The sequence below is a fragment of the Macaca fascicularis genome, chromosome X (genome assembly GCF_037993035.2).
Source record: "Macaca fascicularis isolate 582-1 chromosome X, T2T-MFA8v1.1".
In the NCBI taxonomy this organism is placed as follows: Eukaryota; Metazoa; Chordata; class Mammalia; order Primates; family Cercopithecidae; genus Macaca; species Macaca fascicularis.
In genome coordinates, this window is record NC_088395.1 from 41,902,953 (window position 1) to 41,920,741 (window position 17,789).

Genomic DNA, 17,789 nt, shown 5'->3' on the forward strand with positions numbered 1-17,789 from the left:
AGTCTTACTAAAATTGATCGAGCACATTTACATAAAGGTAAGTTTAAGAATATATAAGTACTAGAGAAATCGGCCACAAAAGAATGTAATACTTTTCATTTAGAGGAGAAAATGATTAGACACCATCCAAAGGGTAAATGTGGGAGAACATATAAAATCCTGGTTGTAGGTTCACTTTCTTCTTAACCATGGTTGCTCTCACTGAGGACTGGAACCCAGACCCTGGGTAAACTGCATCATTTGGTGGCTGAAATAGGAAAATGGCTGGCACAATATCTATTAACAGGATCACACGGAGATCACACTGTCCATTTTTTCTTGACCATTTCCCCATCATTGATGAACTCCTTTCTTGGCAATTACATTCACATATTTCTTCTGTCATACTTTTTCCTTGTCTTTTATAAATGTTCATGTCCTTAAAAAAATCATTTCCCTTAGTCCTAATTTCTCCCAATTTATAAGTCTAAAAAGTAAATAAACCCCAAGCTGCCCATCAACACTTGGAATATACCTATATCAAGGAAAAGGAAAGACTTTAAGGAAAAATAGTCTTAACTAATCCCATCAGTTTCTAACCAATTCACAGTGACTCTTAAAGCTGGTTACTCTTGTTAGGTAGTGGCAAAACATTTGGTAATACCATATACCAAATGAGGCTATAGTTTATGGAACTGTAGGACATTTTCGGGATATGGATGTATGATGGTTTCCTCTTGCAGCTTTTGAGCCCAGTCCTAGGAAAGACCAAATAGAACTTGAGCCAGCCATTCTGTGCCTGCAGCCTTCAATCTAAATTAACTGCAAGTCACATAATTTGAAGCTTTGGAGGACTACAAACATCAACAGCTCCTGTACTCTCAAACTGAGGTGATTATAAGCAGTAACTCAGAGAAGTGGCTGTCTTAGCCGGAGATGAAACCACAACCCCAAGCTGTTTTAAGAGTTCCCTTCAGGACAAGGAAGAAAACTAGCCAGCAAAAATCAGATTAAGGGTGTTGCCTACCTTGAGGCAGCTAGCTATTAACTCAAAAGGGAAAAGAAAAGGGCAGAGCACAGAGGCCAGTAAGTAGAAGAATTTTCAGGCTAAGAAACTATGTCTAGATGTGGCTTCTTCCCCATGGAGCTTACTAAAAACAAAAAGAAAAATATCGACATTTTTTGAGGGAACGATATTGTCATGGAAACCCCAAAACTGCCCTGCAGCAGCTAATAGCTATTAAATCTCTAAAATAATTCATGGCTCCAAACCTCAACAATAATATGTCAGCTATGAAAGCCATATAGTCCCCAAGAAAAATAAGCTCCCCAAAGAGCATTTCAGATAGGGCCATGGAGAAGAATGGACAATAAAGAATCTCCAGAGAACAGCCAGGGGCCTGCTTGGAGCAAAGGAAATCATCCTGTACTAGTCAGTTCATTCCAATTGTTGCTTTGACTCTGCTGTCCATTTCAGTAACCATGCCTGCACTTCCTTTGGCAATTAAGTGCTACTGGTTCTTGCCATCCTGGGATCAAATAACCCCCATTGTATTTAGGTTTCCCAATTGGTGGCCGCTGTTCCCGCTGTTAATTTCTCACTGATCACAGAGCTCTTCAAGGATGCTGGGGGTCCCCTCACAAATTTCTTTCCCAGGCAAAGGAAATTCCCCTAGAGCAGAGCTGGGGCCTGCCAGATGGGCCATCCAAGAAGCCAGGACAGACAGTCTTTGCTTTTCCTGTCCAGTAGGATCTGCTAAATGCTGTTTCCTACTCTCTCCTTTTTGGTTGGGTGGGAACTTTTACTAAAGTTATCCTATTCTTTTTCTATCTATGTAACAATGAAGGAGGGGGCAGTTTGTGGGACATCAGACTACAAGAAGCCACACCTAGACCTAATTGAGAGGACTGTGCATCACCAAGAAATCAAAGACTTAAAAGTTGGATATAGTAACTAGATAAGATTTCGGGGTGTTTCCATTAAGGAAGGGGTAAGCATGTGGGAAGATGACTTGAGTAAGGACTGGATAGCTAAAGAGGTGTACTGTAGCAAAGATTATTAATCATCCATCTGCTTCTTTTTACTGTCAGAAGGCCATTGATGCTGGGTTCCAATGTGCTTAAGTAAAAACACATTTCCTAGCTTTGTGGTAGATGAGACAGTCATGTGATACAGCTTGGCCAATGAGATAAAAGCAAACTTCAATAGATGTGGTTCACAGCAAAGCTCTTTTAAGAGGTCTTACTGAGCTGGCAGGCACCATTTTGCTCCTCCCTGTCTTCCAACCTGCCTGGAACACAAATGGGATGACTGGAGCCTCAGGAGCCATCTTATAACTAGGAGCACACAACAAGGATGGCTGGGAAGAAGTTCAGCGCTTAGGGCCCTAATGACATCCTGGAGGCACTCTATCAACCCTGGAATGTTTAATTCTCTCATTTCATGACAGAAAAATGAATCCAAATTTACTTAAGCCACTATTATTTGGGTTTTCTGTTCCACATTGCAAATTTCAATTCTTGATACATACAGAATCCTGTAACTTACTGAAGAATTTGCCAAATTTAATAGAAACTCACATTAGACAGAATCTGTAAAAAGCCATATCAGCTACTTTCAAAATGCGATACCAAGTTTACTGAGTCTGACTGCCACATATTTGTCATCTATATGTTGCCCCATGTCCACTTCAGGCATGGTTAATCAATTAGGGCACTCTCTGCCAATAAATTGGAAATAAGTCAATAAAAATGTCTCAACTCCAAGTATCAACAGCTACAATTGATATTAACCTGGCACTCAATAGAGAACCTATTTTCCATTTGTATCAGCTTAAGTTTCTCTCAGCTCTAGAATTCTAGGATTCTGAGACAAAATTACAAACCTTACAATGTCAAAAATTTGTCAAGTATAGATTTCTACACATATTAAGTAACTCAGATCTGTTTATAAAAATCTAATTCTACAACTTTGGGTAAGTCACATTTTCACAAAAAACCTGTTTTTTCATTTATGAGATGGAAAAAGAAAAATCTACTTACCTCATACAGTTGATGTGAATGTCATATATAAAATAAGTGTTAACAAACTTTGAACCTTAAGTTACTATGAACATGTAAATTATTAATAAATCTATAATATGTAATTTATCCCTCACAATTAGCAAAAACAATTTGCCACCCATTAGGAACACTCAACATCTAAAATTAAGTCTATTTCAAGAGCATGGTTACATTGTCTTGTGTAGTGGTATGAGAACTCTACTAAGATTTCATTCTTCTCATTTTATACCAAAGGTATAAAACAGACCAGGGTGGAGGGAGCACAAAAAGTTCAAGGTTATACCCTAATGGTCTCCATTGCTTTAATTTTGCCAGATAGAAATAATACCACCATTCATGGAATAATTCAGATTTTACCCTACTGGGTTAATCGTTTACAAACAATGAAGAAAAAGTAGTTTCATTATGGTGAGGGGGAGTTTACCACACATATGTGGCTTTTTCTTAATTCAAAGAAAAGGGGAGAAATCTCCTCAGCTCTATAGACCAAAATTTACAACAAGGTAAAAATAACTAGGCAAGTTTAATTAAATCAGCAAGCATTTGGTTGCCTACCAAGTATTATAATCTGTTGCTATTACAATAGTGAATAACATAGGACCCCCAACCTCAAGAAGAGCAGTGAAGTAACCCCTTTGGATTCAAGTCTTAGTGCCTAGGATAAATGTAATTGAAGCCTCAGTGCTTAGAGAAGGTTGGGTAATATATTAAAAAAAGCACTCAATTAACATCTCACTATCAGCAGCCTTTAAAACAGCTGCTACCATACATGTTTCCAGTTGAAGCTTATTAACATATTCCAAAGCTTACTTCGATTTCCTTTTCAAAACTTTGGAACCCCTCGGAAAGTCTAGAATGTAACTTAAAGAAGCTTGGAAACTTAACTTTCTGAAGGAAATAGTAACAATGTAGACAAGTTACAAAGACATCTTTAAAGTCAAGCTTGACTAGATAACTTTTATAGTACCTTACACTGAGTATATAAGTATAATACAGATCTCAACTACAGAAAATAAAAGGCATATATGCAGATATTGCAACTGATTGCTCTACAGGTGCTATAAATGAATGTGCCTAAATGCTAAAGGATAGTTTTAAAAATAAACACATAAGGACATGCAAGAAGAGTTAGGAAATTTCAAGTTAAAATCAAAACATTCTGGCCAGATGAGAAGATAAAAGCTTCTTTCAAAGACTTAGCTACCTGCCAGAGATAAAAGCACTACATATATCATGTTGTCTAATCCATCCTTCTAGTTGGCTGATATGGACAGAAATGCCTTAGTAACTTTTTAAAAGCCATAATAGGTATGCTGTAACATATCTTTGACACCAGGCATATATACCTACAATCAGGAGACATATATGCTAGAAGCTGTGATATTAACAGCTTTCTTCCTTGCTATTACTATCCATAATGGTCACCATCTGGGCTGATTTAGAGATTTGTACACACAAAAACAGAAGTTTCAAAATATATTGCATACTCTCCTGTACAAATTTATCTGTAAAGAGCTACCTACAATGATACTAGATTTTGCCAATCTGGAAGTGCCAATTTCTGAGGAAAATGGTCATGAATTAAAAGTTGTATCAAGGCCGGGCGCAGTGGCTCAAGCCTGTAATCCTAGCACTTTGGGAGGCCGAGATGGGCGGATCATGAGGTCAAGAGATTGAGACCATCCTGGCTAACACGGTGAAACCCCATCTCTACTAAAAAATACAAAAAACTAGCCGGGCGAGGTGGCGGGCGCCTGTAGTCCCAGCTACTCGGGGAGGCTGAGGCAGGAGAATGGCATAAACCCGGGAGGCGGAGCTTGCAGTGAGCTGAGATCCGGCCACTGCACTCCAGCCTGGGCAACAGAGCGAGACTCGGTCTCAAAAAAAAAAAAAAAAAAGTTGTATCAAAACATAAAAACAAAATACTACACAACCTTCAAAATCAGTCACATGGAAGAGAAATCAGAGGACAAATTCTTCATCACAGGTACATCCCAAACTAAGTTTTCATAGATTTTTTCCCTCTAGCTTCTAAGAGGCATTTATCTTTCTTCTAGGCTAGTTGAGTCCACACACACACACACACACACACACACGCACACACACACACGTGTCAAATTCCAACCCAAATACTCAAATATTGAATATTCCTGAAGTCTTTATCTGCTATCTAAGCAAATAAAACTGGGTATGATACATCTATACTATTTCCAAGAAAAAGGCACTTAAATATTCTAGACATGTCCTAGACATATAGTGAAATGTTAAAACAATGTATGAGGTTGAAGAATCACCTTGGATTTAAAAAGGGCAGTAAGCAACACAGTGTGCATGAGTAGAAGGGAATAGCTGAGATCAGGACCATTTTACTCTTTTAAAGTAAATCGTAAGACTTTTTTCTTTTAATGTATCAGGCACAGCAGGCTCAGCTAACATTGAATTAAAAGTTTAATAACATTCTTTTTAAGACCTATACAAAACAATGATGTCTTTCTAATTAAGCCACTCCTCTGAAGGCACCACCAATAAAATCATATCTATTAAAACTATCAATACAGATGCCACTTTTCCTCAGCTAATTCTAGGTGAAGAAATGTGACTCTTAAAAAAACAATCCACCACTACCACCATGACCAACAAAACACCCCAAACAGTAACAACATCATCTATAGTCATATTCTTCTGAGAAATGTCAATACTTCTTGAACGTCAAGAAAATACCACAACCTACAATGTCTTCTTTCTCCATTTCATTTTCTCTTCTATTCTGGAATTTAAAAATAAGATAAAACCCTGACACAAAGATCCCGGTTTAGCCACCTGCCAATAGATCATAGGTCCTCTGAAGTTTTAGACTACACAGCAGCCACAGGTAACTCCAGATGGTCTAAAAAACTTGGGGACACTGGCTGCATGTGCTCTGCCTATGCTTTCTAGTAAGAATCCCCAATATCCTACAACTGGGAGGAGAAAAGAGGGCTTGGAATTAGTACTTTCCAGAGCAAGAGAAGAAAACAACTTTAAGAGACTAAGGCCCTCCAGCTGAAACAAATCTCCCATATTGGTTGGTTGTTGGTTGGTGATTCATTTATTTTTATTTTTTTATTTCTGAGATTTTGGTGCACCCATCACCCAAGCAGTGTACACTGTACCCAATGTGTAGTCTTTTATTCCTCACCCCCTCCCACCCTTTCCCCTGAGACCCCAAAGTCCAATGTATCATTCTTGAGACTTTGCATCCTCATAGCTTAGCTCCCACTTATGAGAACATACAATGTTTGCTTTTCCATTCCTGAGCTACTTCACTTAGAATAGCAGTCTCCAATTCCATCATATATATATATATACACACACACATATATGTATATATATGTATGTATATATGTATATATGAGTGTATATGCATATATGTATGTGTATATATATGTGTGTGTGTATATAAGTGTGTATATATATACACAAACACACACATTTTCTTTATCCACTCTTGATTGATGGGCATTTGGGCTGGTTCCATATTTTTGCAATTGCAAATTGTGCTGCTATAAACATTCGTGTACAAGTATCTTTTTCATACAATGACTTCTTTTCCTCTGGGTAGATACCTAGTAGTGGGACTGCTGGATCAAACAGTAGATCTACTTTTAGTTCTGACCTTCCTCTCCGAAGACTCAGGCAAAGTCAACCCCTATTCTAATTGTTGAGAACTAGAAATGACATTTTTGATCTGTCCCTTTGAAGAATGCAACTGCTATACTGGAAAAAAAAAATGGCACGTTATTTGAGGGTGGAAAATCTATTTAGATGTTAAGGAATCGCCATACTATTTTCCATAGTGGTTGTACTAATTTACATTCCCACCAACAGTGTAAGAGTGTTCCCTTTTCACCAAATCCACGCCAACATCTATTATTTTTTGATTTTTTGATTATGGCCATTCTTGCAGGAATGAGGTGGTATCGCATTGTGGTTTTGATTTGCATTTCCCTGATCATTAGTGATGTTGAGCATTTTTTTCATATGCTTGTTGGCCATTTGTATTTCTTCTTTGGAGAACTGTCTATTCATGTCCTTAGTCCACTTTTTGATGGTGATCGGTTATTTTAACGCAATGCTGGTGAGTCAGTATGAAGTAACTCATAATACAAATAAATGTTGGAAAGAGTGAATAGAACCTATCAACACCAAACAATATTTTGAAAGTAACATTTATACAGTGGTCATTTAAAGATAAAACGTTTTAAAACTTAAAATCAGCATAAACACCACTGTATAATAAAATTTTCCACTGGTGACATTTGCTTCATAGCAGCTTCTTAATATTAATCTCATATTTTTCATACAGTACTTCGAGGCCATTCATAGCCTTAAAGAGTATTATGCCTAATATTTCACTAACTGACCTAATGCTATGGCCCAGGAAAAAGCAATGATTGCACTGAGAGAAGTTGACTTATTCAAAAGACTGAGGGAATGACCATAAATAATTTCCCAGTAGAGACTGGCAAAATTGGTGGGGAAAAACATGCTTTCAAGTTTGACAGCTCTGTAGAACTTTGCATAATTACTTCCTTGTTGGCATACCTTTTATTAATAAATAGTAGCTTATTAACTATTTAGGTTTATTAAAATGCTTAATAAACTACTTCACCTCACTATAATTCATCAAATAGAGCCCAAGTACCCTTCAAATTTTCATTTTGGAAAGGGCCTGCATTCTAAAGAGGGTTCCTTGGACAATATCTTCTATATAACTAGCTCTGTTATTACCCAATTTCTCAGTTATCTTTTTCTCCTTATCATGTGTGTGTGCATGTGTGTGTGTGTGTGTGTGTGTGTGTGTTTTAAATTCTACTCTATGCTCTGCCTGCCCTTCCCCAACCCCAAGGACCATACTGACCTTCCACTCCCAAGACCCAGACCCATTCAACCCCTATTCTAATTGTTGAGAACTAGAAATTACATTTTTTATCTTTGCCTTTGAAGGACGCACTTGCTATACTGGGGGAAAAAAGAAACCGGCACGTTATTTGAAGGTGGAAAATCCATTTTGATGCTTACATCCTTACTTCTTACTAAAAAACAAAATAAATTTCAGATGAACCAAAGAGTTAAATGTATAAATCAAAAGAAAGAGAGAAAAATGTAGGTGAATTTTCGCATAACTCTCAAGAAGGGAAGGACTTTCTAAGCATGGAAACAACCACAGGAACAACAAAGAAAAAGACTGATTAGATTCTGACCATGGTAGAAGCACTCTTAATTAACTCCACTTAACAAATTCCACAGACTGATCCATTCTCCATTCCCTCTGTAGAAACCTAATGAATGCCCGCTGCATGCTGACTGCTCAATGCTGACAGAGTGCTGTGTAGTACATATGAGCCCATGAATCCCTCAAATTAAGTTGTCTACTTACCAAGAGCTATTTGTATTTGTTCCTAAATGTGTACCTCTTTATGTTGGTTGTGTAGGTGTTACTATAATTTTTTTTTGGGGGGGGGGACAGTCTCACTCTGTCACTCAGGCTGGAGTGCAGTGGTGCAACCTTGGCTCACTGTAACCTCCGCCTCCCAGGTTCAAGAGATTCTCATGCCTCAGCCTCCCAAGCAGCTGGTATTACAGGTGCGTGCCACCATGTCCAGTTATTTGTTTTTATTTTTAGTAGAGATGGAATTTTGCCACGTTAGTCAAGCTGGTCTTGAACTCCTAACCTCAAGTGATCTGCCCGCCTCGGCCTCCCAAAGTGCTGGGATTACAGGTGTTACGCACTGCATCCGGCCTATAATTCTTAATTCTATGTTACATATATGTTACAGCAATTGAATGTGACTACAAAAGAGAAGAACTGGCTGCAAAGACCAGATAAAGGAGATACTGAATTAAATGTGGGTGACAAAGCTGCAAAAGACTGGGTGAGGGGGCGGGGGGAGCGAGGATCTATAAAATATCCAAAAGGATTTTGCACTCAGATTACAGCTCATTAAGTCATTACTCCATTTTAAATAAATCAAAACTGGACATCGTTGATGATGCATTTTGGACGAGATATATAAAAGAAATATAGAGCAGGTTTCCAATCAGACTTATTCAAAGAAAAGGGTCACACAATATCAAAGGATTAGCTACTTAATATATATTTTGTCTTTAAGTTAAAATATTGAAGAGATATCTGTAGACTTTTTTAATACTCCTCCCTCTTTAGCAGACCAGTTGTAAGATCCAATCATATCAAATAAAGAGGCTTCTTCTGTATGATTTTTAGTTTCTGCACATCCAAACTCATCAGGAACAAAATGAAAAATTTGAAAAATATATAAAAGACAATAATAGATAAATATCTTTGATATATAAAGTTTACATAAATAACAAGAAAAACATTAGGCAACTAAGAGCAAAATGGGGGAAAAGCAAATAGCCAATTTAAAGAAAGAATTTTTTTAAAAAGCATGAGGAAATCGAATACTTTCATTGGTTATCAAAGAGACACAAAAAAGCTGGGCATGGTGGCTCATGCCTGTAATCCCAGCACTTCAGGAGGCCAAGGTGGGAGGACTGCTGGAGCCCAGGAGTTCAAGACCAGGCTGGGCAACATGGTGAGACCCCATCTCTTCAAAAAAAAGAAAAAACTTAGCTGGGTGTGGTGGCACACACCTGTGGTCCCAGTTTGAGAAGCTGAGATGGGAGGATTATTTGAGCCCAGGAGGTTGAGGCTGCAGTGAGCTGTGATTATGCCACTGCACTCCAGCCTGGGTGACAGACTAAGATCTTGTCTCAAAAAAAAAACACAAAATAGTTCGAGAATTTTTTTTTTTTTTTTTTGCCAATAAGGTCAATAAAGCTTGAGCAACTAGCACATTTGATGTCGCCAAATATACAATGCAACAGATAGGGATGCTGCTGAAAAAACAGGTTCTATTTTCTTTTCTCTTTTTTTTTTTTTTTTTTGGAGAGACAGAGTCTGGCTCTGTCACCTAGGCTAGAGTGCAGTGCCGTGGTCTCGGCTCACTGCAACCTCTGCCTCCCGGGTTCAAGTGGTTCTCCTGCCTCAGCCTGCCGCATAGCTGGGACTACAGGCATGTGCCACCACACCCAGCTACATTTTTGTATTTTTAGTACAGACAGGGTTTCGCTATGTTGGCCAGGATGGTCTTGAACTTCTGACCTCAAGAGATCCACCTGCCTCAACCTCCCAAAGTGTTGGGATTACAGGTGTGAGCCACCACACCCGGCCAAAAGGTTCTATTTTGATAGGACCTTTTAAGAAATCAATCTGGCAACCTATGTCAAGAGGTTTAGAAATGTCTATATCCTTTGACCAAGCAATTCCATTTCTGAAACTCCATTCTTAAAAAAAATCTGAAATCTGAATACAGTTTTGGCAGTAAAATCCACCTCAAAGTGTTATTTATAACATTTTAAAAATTGTGGGGTGACTTTATTTAACAAGAATTACTGTGTCAGGCACTGAGGATGAAGTAGTAAACAAAGCAGTCCCAGGCCTCATTCAGGTTACAGCCTGTTGGGAAAGGCAAATTACACCAGTGATTATCTGAAGTCCAACAATAGGAGAAATTACCAAATCAATTATGAGACATTCAAATGATGAGAGCCAGTAGAAATTAGTTATAATGAGTTATCAAGAACATGAGAAAATATTTATACTAAATGAAAAGCCACAAAATTATAAACAGCTATAAAAACACATTGAAAACCTAAGGCAGAGATGGGGGGCGGGACTTCTGGAATGGCAGAGTGAGGACCTCAGCTACTAATGATCCTAGGTAAGACCAGCAGGATCTGTGGCATTTTAACTTGGGTCCGCTTCTACCACAATTTGCTGGCCTTGTAGCTTTGTGGACAGTTCCACTGAAGGAAGCTGATTTGATCTGGAGCTCCAAGAGAAAGCCCCATGGCCAGGGGCACTGTCAAAAACAATGGCAATCATTAGCAAACAATCCCAGCTGCTTAAATCTGCAATACTGGTTGGGGTAAGCAAGACATTAGCCAAACATGTAAAAGGTAGATGTGGGGAATGAGACAGCCGTAGAAAGCTTAAAGCTCTGACATACTTGGGGGTTCTGGAAGGTTGTGTCCATTTGGAGGGCTGTGTGCATGCATGCATGTTGCTCCTGGTTGACTGTGAAGCCCTGCACAAGCAGAAAGTGAAAGCCAAGGCAGACTTTTAAACTGTCTGAACTTTCAATGTATGCTCCAACCCACACAGAGATTCCCTCAGCAAAAGATGGAAGGCTTACTGGCTCTAAGTGTTTAAGGGAAACTTGTGGCCAACCAGTGGATGACCAAGGGGAAAACCCTAGGAAGCCAGGCTTAAAAATAAAATCAAGAATATAAAACAAAACAAAAAACCCTAGCAGAAACTTCAGTGGCCACACATTTCAGCCAAGACAGCCTCTGTAGAATTAGTCCAGGCAAGTCATTAAGCAATAGAAAAATAAAAGTAAAAACAATAACCACCACCTGAGTGGATCAGAATCCAGAGTTGCTACAATATATTATCTAAAATGTTCAGTTATCAACAACAGAAAAATTATGAGACAGTCAAAGAAAGATGGCCCATAAGAAGAAAAAAAGCAACCAACAGAAATTGTTCCTGAGGGGGCTCAGCTGTTAGACTTAGTAAAGACTTTAAATTAGCTATTATAAATATATTCGAAGAACTAAAGGAAACTATACTTAAAAAAAATTTTTTAAGTATGAGGATAATGACTTACCAAATACAGAACATCAATAAAGAAAAAGAATTCTTAAAAAAATAGAAATTGAGGAGCTGAAAAGTACTATAATTGACAAAAAATTCACTAGAAGGACTCAACAGCAAATTTAAGCTGACAGTAGAAAAAAATCAGCAAACTTGAAGCTAGGTCAAGAGAGACTATCCAGTATGAAAAACAGAAAGAAAACCTGTAAGATAAGACAGCAAAAGATCGATAATATATAGTTAGATTACTAATTTTTGTTATTCATAATTTTAAAAATGTCAACGAGTAATCCATTTATTCTTTTCAATAAACAGTGACTTAAGGCCCAGTATGTACCAAGCACTGGATACAGCAGTGAGTAACAGAAATGTGGTCCAGGCTGTCATGGAGCATATAGAAAAAAGAGAATGCAAGAAGAAACCACCCAAATACAAAATAACAACAACAACAACAACAAAGCAAATTAGTGAAGGTCAGGGGTGGGAGGTAGAGAAAGGAGGTGAAAAGCAGACCCAGAACAATTCCAAGTTCAAAGTCATTCAGAATTCAGTAGGGAGCTTCATAGAGGAAGAAACCTGTAAATATTAAGAGATAAAAGTGGGGGCAGGGATGGTGGTGTTTAGATCGAATACCTCCCAGGTAAATAAACTGAAAAAGAATTAACCAGAAAGCGCTTAGCATTTAAAGCAAGGTAATGACAAGGTTTCTATCAGTACTTACTTTAAGTGGAATTTCTAATGGTATATGTGAATTATCTAATTTATGGACATTGGTTTTCATTTAGATTTTTGTTTCTAAGCAGCATCAGTGAATCTTTGAAATCGTATATCCCACCTCTCTATCCTAATGCTCCTGGTTATGGTAGACAGAACAGTGTACATACCAGGCTCATTAGGAAAGGTAGACATGGTATCTAGAAGGCACAAAATGACCTTTCTAGAACCTCAACAACTTAAGTGCTAGAAATACACCCAACTTACTCTTACTTTGCACATTACTTTGAATAGCTCTTAAAGCCAAATACTTTACCAATGAGAAAACCAAGAAAGAATGATCCATTCTTTTCCTTCACGAGATGCACTGTGGATAAAAATAATCAAGAATCAAGGAAACAGGAGAGCTTCCTAACTTATCCGTAAGAGAGACTTCACTGTTTTATTTGAATTTATTTTTCAAGTCAGAGAAATCTATAATTGAAAATAAAGGTATGTTCATTTATTTAATAATCCTACTACACTCCAGGCATTATACAAATGCTGGAGCTATTAAACACCCTGGTTCCTACCCTTGACAAGCTCTTATTCTAATGGTGGAAACAGAGTCTAAGAAACAGAAGTCCAAGAAAAAGATAAGGTGTCAAGGGAGGGAGGGGCTTTTGTTTAAACATAACTGATCAGATACAAGCATTTATCTAACTCCCTCTACAAATCAAAAGACTGGAGAATTAGAAAAGATATAAACCAACAAGATTAAGAGAGTGGGGAGATGATGACAGAAAAGGAGATATGTCCACAAAATTTAAAATGAAAAGCATTTGGGAAAGAGGTAACTGACTTGATTGTATCTTTCTTCTTTGTGCCAAGTACCTGCAGTGGGGAAATCTAAATTGAGGCAAGTAAGCCAGTTCACTCCTGAGCGCCCTGGAAGAACAGAAGGTAAAAGCTCAGGAATTGCAGCTTATGGGCACATTTGAAGAAAATAATCCTTTTTTTAAGCAAGTGGTGGGGGGATGTTGAAAAATTATTTTAAAAAGAGAAGATTTTCACATACTCTCACCCCAACCAGAGCATCTGGCAACTGCCTTTTCTCCACACAGCAGAGGACCTAAGTTACTCACTGGAGAGGTTGAATCAGAGCCCCTGAACTCAGGAACACCAGCCATAACTGAGAACAAAAATGGGATGCCTTACTGAAAACAAAGATTAAATAAAAGTCTTTGCAGCCAGTGATTAAGGATCCAGCTCTAGATGTGAGTTTATTACTCCCAAACTCCTTCCCACAAGAGATTCAATTTAGAAATCCTATTTAGAAAAGCTGAGTGGCTTAAGAAAAAAGAACTGATAGGTTCCCCATAAACACCCAGGTTTCCCCCAATCACCACATGAGGCCCATCACTGAACAAGCCACAGTCATGAACACAGTTTCCAATAAACTTTTCCTTAATAGCAACAAACAGCTAAAGATGCTTGAGAAATACCTCTAACATGAAAGATAGACAAGTACCAAAGCTAAAAAACAGGAAAAAAAATCAGAGAAAACAGATAATATAGGGAAAAGACAACGTCAAATTAATTTTAATTCCATTTCCCTCTCTTTCTCTTGGAGGACATTAGACATAGCATACAAGAAACAAAATCTTGAAGCTATATAAAAGGAAAAGAGAACAAATAAACCTCTTAGAAATGAATTATATATTTTTTATTCTATTGTAGATGGGACTTCCGTGATTTCTTAGTTCATTGCTAGTGCATACAAATGCTATTGTTTTTAATTTTTAATTTTTATGAGTACATAGTAGGTGTAGAGATTTATAGGGTATGTGAGATATTTTGATAGAGGCACAATAATCACATCAGAGTAAATGGGATATCCATTACCTCAAGCACTTATCATTTCTGTGTGTTATAAATATTCCAATTATACTCTTCTAGTTATTTTCAAATGTACAATAAATTACTGTTGACTGTAATCACCCTGTTGTGCTATCCAATACCAGATTTTATTTATTCTATCTAACTATATTTTGGTGACCACTAACCATCTCTACTCCCTCCTCCCCCACTATTAATTTTTGTAGGTTGATTTTGTATCTGCCACTTTAGTGAATTGTATTAGTTTTAACAGGTTTTTTTGGTGGAGTTTTTAAGAGTTTCCGATATGTAATTTTAAGTTATCTGCAAACCGAAAATTTTATTTCTTCCTTTCTGATTTGGATGTATTTTTCTTGTGTACTCTGGCTAGGATGGACTTCCCATGTTATACTGAATATAAGTGGTGAGAGTGGATATCCCTGTCTTCCTAATCTTAGAGAAAAGGGTTTCAGCTTTTCAGTATTGAGTGTGATGTTAGCTGTGGGCCTGTCATATACAGCCTTTATTGTGTTGAGGTATGTTCTTTCTACACCTAACTTCTTGAGAGTTTTATCGTGAAAAGATTTTGAATTTTGCCAAATGTTATTTTCTGCATCTACTGAGATGATCATATGGTTTTTGTACTTTATTCTGTTAATGTGATTTATCAATTTGTATATGTTGAACCATCCTTGCATCCCAGGGATAAATCATCTTTGATCATGTTATATAATCCCTTTTTTCTCCCATTCATGCTGTCAGAAATGTATTAGAAAGCAAATGAAGTGTGATAATAGTTTTTAAGTGAATTTGACAGATAATGAAGAAAAAAGGTAAAGTTAATGAATTAACATCTAGTTAATGAATTAAACACTTAGAAATTATAAAATTACTCATTTCTGAGCTCAAAGGGACTTTAGAAATTATTGGAGCCAACCTTCCCATTTTCCCATTGGAAAAAAAACCTAAAGACCAGAGGAGTAAATTTATTTCGTTAAGGTCACACAGTAATATTTTGAGCTTCCTGTACACTAAGAGATAGTGACAATCAAGAAGAAACCAACCATAGAGAAAAGAGTCTCTTCAGATATACTCGTTGTACCAAGCATGCATGATTTTAATATGCTGTTGAATTCGGCTTGCTAATATTTTATTGAGGACTTTGGCATCTATATCCATCAGGAATTTTCTTTTCTTATATTTTCTGTAATTTTCTTTTCTTGTACTGTCCTTGTCTAGCTTTAGCGTCAGGGTAATGCTGGCTTCATAAAAAGGGTTTGGAAGTATTCCATCTTCTTCAATTTTTTGGAAGAGTTTAAAATGGACTGGCATTAATTCCTCTTTACAGGTTTGACAGAATTTACCAGTGATGCCATAGGTTCTGGGATTTTCTTTTGGGGGAGGTTTTTGATTACTAAGTCAATCTCCTTTCTCATTATAGGTCTGTTTAGATTTTCTATTTCTTCATGATCCAGTCTTGATAGGCTGTATTTTTAGGAATTTGTCAATTTCTTCTAGGCTATCAAATTTGTTGGTATATAATTGTTCATAGCAGTCTCTTATAAACCTTTGTATTTCTTTAAGTTGTAATGTCTCTTTTATTTATAATTTTGAGTCTTCTTTTTTCTTAGTCTAGCTAAAGATTTGTCAATTTTACTTTTCAAAAAACCAACTCAGTTCTGTTGATAACTTCTATTGTTTTTCTAGTCTCTATTTCATTTATTTCTGCTTTGATCTTTATTATTTCCTTCCTTTTTGGCCTCGAGCTTAGTTGTTCTTTTTCTAGTTCCTCAAGGTGTAAAGTTAGGTTGTCTATTTGAGATCTTTCTTTTTTCTTCATGTATTGGTATTTATCATTATAAACTTCTCTCTTCGAGCTGCTTTCATGGCATCCCATAAGTTTTGGTATGTTGTGTTTCCATTTTCATTTGCCTCAAGATTTTATTTCCCTTATAATTTCTTCTTTGATCCACTGGTTGTTCAGGAATGTGGTGTCTACTTTCCACATATCTATGAATTTTCCATTTTCTTTTGATTTCTAGTTTTATACCACTGTGGTCAGAAAAAAACACTTGGTATGATTTCAATCTTCTTAAATTTGTTAAGACCTGTTTTGTAGCCTAACATATGATCTATCCTAGAGAATGTTCCATGCGCACTTGAAAAGAACATTGTATTCTGCTACTGTTGGATAAGATATTCTGCAGATGATGACTCTTAGATCCATTTGGCCTACAGTGTAGTACAAATCTGCTATTTCCTTATTGATTTTCTGTGCATTGTTGAAAGTGGAGTATTAAAATCTGCTAGTATTATTGTATTGCTATCTACTTCTCCCTTCACTTCTATTAATATTTGCTTTATATATGTAAATGTTCTGATGTTGGGTGCATATATATTTATAATTGTTGTATCATCTGGATGAATTGACCCCTTATCATTATATAATTATCCTTCTTGTCTCTTGTGGTGGTTTTTGACTTAATAGTCTATCTTGTTTTATATAAATATAGCCACCTCTATTTCTTTTGGTTACCAGTTGCACAAAATATCTTTTTCTACTTCACTTCCAGCCTATGTGTGTCCTTAAAACTAAAGTGAGTTTCTTGTAGGCAGCATATGGTTGAATCTTATTTCTTTTTATCTAATCATTCACTCTGTGTCTTCTGATTGAAGAATTTAAGCCATTTAAAGTGATTATTGATGGGTAAAAACTCACTACTGATATCTTGTTTTCTGTTTTGTAGTTCCTTTGTTCCACTCTTCCTCTCTTGCTCCCTTCCTTTCTGATTTGATGATTTCTCTGTAAGAGTATGCTTTGTTCCTTTATCTTTTGTGAATCTACTACAGATTTTTTCTTTGTGGTTACCATGAGGTGTACATAAGCCATCTTATAATTATAAAATATCTTAAGCTGATAACTTCAACCACATACAAAAGTACGACATTTTTTCTCCTCTGCCCCACTATTATTGATGTCACAATTTACATCTTGTATATACTGCATGTCAACAAATTATTGCGACTATAGTCATTTTTAATATTTGTTTTTAACTTTTATACTAGAATTAAGAGAGATTTATGCACCATCATTACAGCATTAGAGTATTTTGAATTTAACTATATTCTTACTTGTATAGTGAGTTTTATACTTTCATATGTTTTTGTGTTGTTAGAGTCCTTTTGTTTCAACTTGAAGAACTGCCTTTAGCATTTCTTGTAAAATAGGTCTAGTGGGACATGAACTCCCACAGGGAAGTCTTTATCTCTACTTCATTTCTGAAAAACAGCCCTTCCAGGTATAGAATATATGGTTGACAGGTGTTTTTTTTTTTTTTTTTCCTCAGCACTTTGAATATATCATCCCATTCTCTCCGGGCCTGGAAAGTTTCTGCTGAGAAATCCACTGACAGTCTTATAGAGGTTTCCTTGTAGGTGATGGTTTGCTTTTCTC

The 17,789-nt window shown here is 36.8% G+C and overlaps 1 protein-coding gene across 25 annotated transcripts in view; it reads right to left on the reverse strand.

Annotated features, from left to right (window-relative positions):
- CASK (calcium/calmodulin dependent serine protein kinase) overlaps positions 1-17,789 on the reverse strand; it is a 413,308-nt gene that overhangs the window by 372,169 nt on the left and 23,350 nt on the right. The window lies entirely within an intron of this gene.